Consider the following 6,091-nt stretch of genomic DNA (forward strand, 5'->3'; position numbering starts at 1 on the left):
AGAGGAATTCAGGGTAAAGCTGAGTACTATCCCAAGACAACCTCACATCCCCCCCTCGTGGAACCCACTGTACCAGAGGGGCCCCACAGTCCCAGGTGGCGCTAAGCTGAACGAAGTCTCTATGGCAACACACATGAGCACATCCTCCTTCATGTCCTTTTGGAACTCTCCACGCTTTGGCCAAAAGTGAGGCTTTGTGAAGTCCTAAGTTGGAGTCTGGGTGAAGGAAGTGTGGGAAGACCGGAGAGAGAAAGGAGGAAGGGTTTGAGGAGCAGACCCTGTGCTCGCCCCACCCCAAGCTGCTGGGGCCCCAGACAGATCTAGCCCGAACTGGAGTGGAGAGGACACAAGGTCCGACTGAGTTTGCCACTGAAGTTCAAGTATGGTTCAGACTGAGGCTGGAATGAGACTTTTCTGGTGAGGGAAAGTGATGAAAGATTTTGGAATTTTGACAACATGTCATCATGGTACAGAATAGCCAGCAAGAGGAGGGTTGACATAATGTGATTATGGGGCAGTCTTGGAGAAAGGAAAATTTATGCCCCAAGGAATATTTCTCACTAAAACTTCAATGCATAGAGCTTGATCTTTGTTTAGTTTTATAATCTGACAATGTGTCTTTTGACCAAAGAGCTTATTTTCTATTCATAGTGAATAGCAAGAACTATTTGTTTTTTTTTCTGTCACCTTATTTTGTGATCTTTATTTACCATAACTTTGCTCGTTCCCCCCTTTTCCCACCTTCTATTAGATGAATTGAGTTTTCCTAATTCACCTTTCCTCCCTCTGCTAGGAGCCACTCCTATTCTTTTAGAGGCTATGATGAACATTTAAGTTTGTATGATTGACTTACAAATAAGTATGATTGCCCTTGCCTGGAAATTACAGACCGTAGGATGCTTTCACTGACATCATGCTCCGTCCTTCTTACCCACTGTCTAGTGTCATACTTTGTTTTGTATCTCCCAAATTTATCTTTATTATTGTCTTATGAAGTCCACATATGTTAATATTCACCCATATTTACTATTTTTTTCCCCTCCTGATTCTCCTTATGATTCCTCCTCCTCTGTACTGGGTTCAAGTTTCTTCTTCCCAAAGACAGTCCTCAGCAGTTTTTCAGCGAGGGTCTATAACTGGTTCATTCTCAGTCTTTATCTTCTGACAAACGTCTTTATTTGGCGTTGCTCGTGTGTGATAATTGAGCAGGGTACAAAAGCTAGGTTGACAGTATTCCCTCTCACCACTTTGCAGGTGTTAGCTCATTGTCTTCTGACTCTATTGTTATCCTAGAAGAGCCTATGGTCTTCTCTGACATCTTTTCCTTTCATGTCAATCTCTTTCTCTAGCTGCTTTTAAGATTTTCCTTTTGTTTTTGGTGGTTTTAGTTTCACCACGATGTTTCTAAGTGTGGCTATACCTTTGGGCGTCTTGAATTTGAGGATTTATGTCTTCCATCAAGTCTTGAAGATTGTCAGCCATTCTTTTAAAAATGTATTTCCTCCTAATTTCTTAATTATCTCTTTCTAGATGAGAAAATCTGATTAGATAGGTGTATGGTAGGTGTTTTTGTCTATGCTCTTAAACATATCATATATCTCCATCCGTGATTTTCTCTTTCATTTTGGGTATTTTTCTCATCTGTAGTTCATTTCCCTAATTCTTTTCAGCTGTGTCCAGGTAAGTTGTTTAACCAGTCCGTTTAATTTTTTTAATCTCAGTGACTATTTTAGTTCCAGAAATTTTGTTTTTTCAAATGTCACTTTCTTTCTAACAGTATCTTGATTTTTCTTCAGGTCCGATTTGTTTCTATTTGCCAGGCTTTTCCCATGCTGTTTCTTCTACTTTCTGCCCTCTGTTAGCTTTATGCCTTATAAAACTATTCCTGTTACATTCTATTTTGGATGATCTGTACATGAATTCAAGTTCTTGGATTTTGATCCTGCTGTTTATTGTATTCTCCCTAATGGCGGACTATGTCCTTGTGGGTTTTGCAGTTTGCGATTGTGAGCTTATATTGAGCCGGGCCCGTGGTCTGGGTTGTGGGATAGTTCCTCCTGGTTGGGGGTTTCCTTCAGCCAGAAACCTCAAGTGCTCTCACTGGTGCATTGGCCTCAGTTTTTGTCAGTTGGTCAGCCCTATGGGTAATGTAAATTTGAATCCCAGCCTCCATGACATACAAGCTGTACTTTTAGATTCTTAAGGAATATATCACCCTGCCCACTGCCATCACCCAAAGCCCAGCCTGAGGCATAAGCTTTTTGTCATTTGTGACTGCCATGGCGTTCTGCCACTCAGATCTTCCAGAATTTACCATTCAGCTACAAGGAGTGCAGTTAGCTGACAGCTGTAGTTATTAATGCCTTCAGGAAATGCCTTGGCTTTCAAGCTAAGTTCACGTTGTTCTTGGGCAGCCCCAGCCAGTGAGGGAGCAGGTGGGGTCCAAGGGCCTGGGCATTTCTCCTCAACACAGGACTCCTCTAACAGGAATTATTTGCTCTAGAATCCTTTGGTTGGCTCAAACTCTGGGAACCACAGTATGTTCTGTTCCTGCTGCCCAAACCTGCTTGCACTCCTCTTCCCGTTCATGGATGTTAGGTCTGTGTCCTGGTCTGAGACTTGGCCTGCAAAATCCTGCTTCCTCCTGCCTTTACCTTTTATAGCATTATTCTCCAGTAAACGTCCTGCACTTCAAACTGTGACTTGGCCTCTGCTTCCTGAGGACTCAACCAGCATATCATCTTTTAGTGTTGGGGTGCATTTTTTCTGAACCATGTATTTTCTGAAGACGAGATCTTCAAGGGACTTTCTCTGGAGGAGGCATCAGCTCCAACTCTGACCTTCACAAGCCCAAGGCCTATATACCCTTCTCTTATATACCCACCCTCTTAGATGCAGCAGCTGTTCACCTGCTTATAATGTGGGTGTTGTTTTGTCTTCATTTCTGGTACACTAGGATTTCCCTTTATTCCTTTCTAAGCTCTGTATTTAAAATTATATTTATTATATCCCATCTGGAATTTCCAGATGTTTATATCAGGTTATACAACCCACAATATTTGCATTTATTCCTTTTTGCCCTATTTTTAAAGACAGATTATTTGAGTATATATGTTTAATGTCTAAATTGTACTTTTAATGTGTTTAAATAACCATGTATAAATTGCACAACACTCGGGGTTAAAAGGAGCTTGATGATTACGTCACATCAGGAACTTTGTTTATAGCTGTCTGGGAATGAAGGCTGCCTCAGGATTTGGGTAAGTGTACTGCCTCATCTTTATACACACACCTTTATACACATTTCCAGGAACACATTATATACAAATTAGGGGGGAGCCTAATATGAAGACAGAAGGAACCCGAGCAAGGGTCTATGAGAAACAGGGGAGACATCAGTGCCACCTGCAGAGACCAGGGACAGCTGGGTGATGCTGAGCCATGACCTGAGGGGTACGGAGTGTACCAGGTGCACGGGGGAGCTGGGGGGTGGGGCACTGCTGCAGTGGGAACAGCATGTGCAGAGACATGGAACAGCATGGTGCGCAGCAAGACAGGCAGTTCAGTTTAGGCAGGAGATGAAAATAGGGAGGAGCCACCTCATGAGGGGTCAGCTATGCAGGCCTAAAATTTGGATTTTCAGCAGTAGGTGACGGGAGTCATTGAAGGACTTTAAGCCAGAGAGTGAGAGTGCTCCGATTTCCCAGTAAGGAAGGTCACCCTGGGTCAGTATGAGGGATGGCAGGATGGGCTGGGAGTTACACCCTTGAGGTCCAGGAGGACTCTGACAAGCCTTCAATGATGTGGAATAAGACTGACGAACGACAGAGAAAAGGAGAGAGAGAAGGTTACAGGAACCTCAGAGGAGGAGGGGTATCTTCCCGAGAATGGAGATGAAATAGAGTAATATTTAAAGGAGCCAGCACAACCCTCACAGGTCTTGATGTTGTTGAAATGGTTACGGCACAGTTGAAGAATGATGAAGGTAAAGAAAGATGTCAGGAGGAGGCGGGCATAAGATGGGTGCCTTTCTATGGGCAGCAGAGGGTGGCTGATGAGCATGATGAACCTCAAATGTTCTCACTTAAGCACATTATTTTGGTGCCAGAACATAGGAGCATCCACGGAGGATTTGGCCTGGCCTCAGACAGGAGATGAGGATTGCCCTGGGAGTTGGAACATGTAGTAAGCCAAACATGGTCCCCCCAAAGATGTCCACATCCTAATCCCTAGAATCTGTGACTATGGTGCCTTACATGGGGCACCTGGGTGGCTGGTTAAGCATCTGCCTTTGGCTCAGGTCATGATCCCAGGGGTCCTGGGATCGAGCCCTGCATCCGGCTCCCTGCTCATTGGGGAGTCTGCTTCTCCCTCTGCCCGGCCCCCCCCCCCCCCCCCCCCGTACTCTCTCTCTCTTGCACACGCACTGTCTGAAATAAACAAAATCTTAAAAAAAAAAAGATGGTACCTCACATGGCAAAAGGGACTTTGCAGGTGTGATTAAATTAGGATCTTCAGATGAAGTGGTTATTCAGGATTATCTGGGTGGGCCCAGGGTTGTGCAAGATTCCGAGAGGGAGGCAGGAGAGTCAAAGTCAGAAAATGATGTGATGATAGAAGCAGAGGTTGGAGTGACTCCCACGGAAGATGAGGGCCACGAACCAAGAGACGCAGGTGGCTGCTACAAGTGGGAAACAGCGAGGCAATGGATTCTCCTCTGGGCTCCGGGAGGAACGCAGCCCTGCTGACACCTAGATTTTAGCTCCCTAAGATTCATTTTGGACTTCTGACTTCTAGAAGCATAAGACAAATCTGTACTGGTTTAAGCCACCAAGTTTGTGGTCATAGCAGCAAGAGGACTCTAACCGAGAAGGGACCACTGTGCTTTGGCCTAAGCAGGCTGCTTCCGGGCAGCAGTGGGCCCCCAGCCCAAGGCGCTCGCCTGGTCGCCCTAACTGCTGATCAGGTGCCCCTTGTGGAAGTTGATACTGAGCTCCAGCCCCCGCCCCCCCAACCCTGTCCTCCCCACGTTCTCTTTTTTTTTTTTTTTTTTTAAGATTTTATTTATTTGACAGAGAGAGAAACAGCGAGAGCAGGAACACAAGCAGGGGGAGTGGGAGAGGGAGAAGCAGGCTTCCCGCCGAGCAGGGATCCCGATGTGGGACTCGATCCTAGGACCCTGGGATCATGACCTGAGCCGAAGGCAGACGCTTAACAACTGAGCCACCCGGGCGCCCCCACGTTTTCTGTTTTGAGAGTGCACCCAAGCCAGAGCCTTGGGAGTCGGCCACTGAGTGAACCACACTGGCTGGGGGCTTTGGCATGATACCTGGGCTTCCCGCACACAGGACGTGTGGCAGGAGAGCGTGTGGGAACGGCCAAGGGCGGCGCTGGGCTGGAGGCATGGCGAGCTGGGCAGACACCAGAAGGGTCCCTTGCCGATTGCCCAGGACTGGAGACATGGCCAGTGGGGGAGCAGGGAAGTAGGCAAGCAGCGCGTGAGAGAGTCAGGGCTGCCCGTCACGAGTGACGCCATCATCACGATGGGCCTGGCTGAGACCCACTTCTGCTCTTTCTCCATGTCCCACTCCCGTGCCCTTGGGGCAATTTTACGCAGATTTTATTTTACATTTTCATTTTCTTAAAAAGACAAAGATCCAAATGTGAAAGAGACGGAACACGCAAGACAAAACATTAACAATCGTTAACTCTGGTTGATGGGAACGTGGGTGTGAGCCCGGCTCAGACACCACCGGCGGACTTCACTCCCGGCCCGGGAAAACCACCACCCCAGGCATGATCAGATCTTTCCTCACCCCTGCCCAGCCAAGATGCGAGGAGAGAACATCCAGCACCCGCTGTTTTCTGATATTCTGCCCTTTTCCTCCCAGACCTATCTTCACGTACATCACATCAGATTACATAAAGCCAAATTACACAAGCCATGATGACATTCTGAAGCCCGGCGACGGGATGCGCTACGGTTTTCCCTCCACGGTGTCAAAGTTCTCTGGATTCTTCCACTCCTAGCTCTCAGGGGCGGTGGCCTCCCTGGGTCTGAGGTGACCAAGCGCAGGCGGAGGGCGGAGGG

Source organism: Mirounga leonina, unplaced genomic scaffold, assembly GCF_011800145.1.
Source record: "Mirounga leonina isolate KUSES-001 unplaced genomic scaffold, KU_Mleo_1.0 Mir_174, whole genome shotgun sequence".
In the NCBI taxonomy this organism is placed as follows: domain Eukaryota; kingdom Metazoa; phylum Chordata; class Mammalia; order Carnivora; family Phocidae; genus Mirounga; species Mirounga leonina.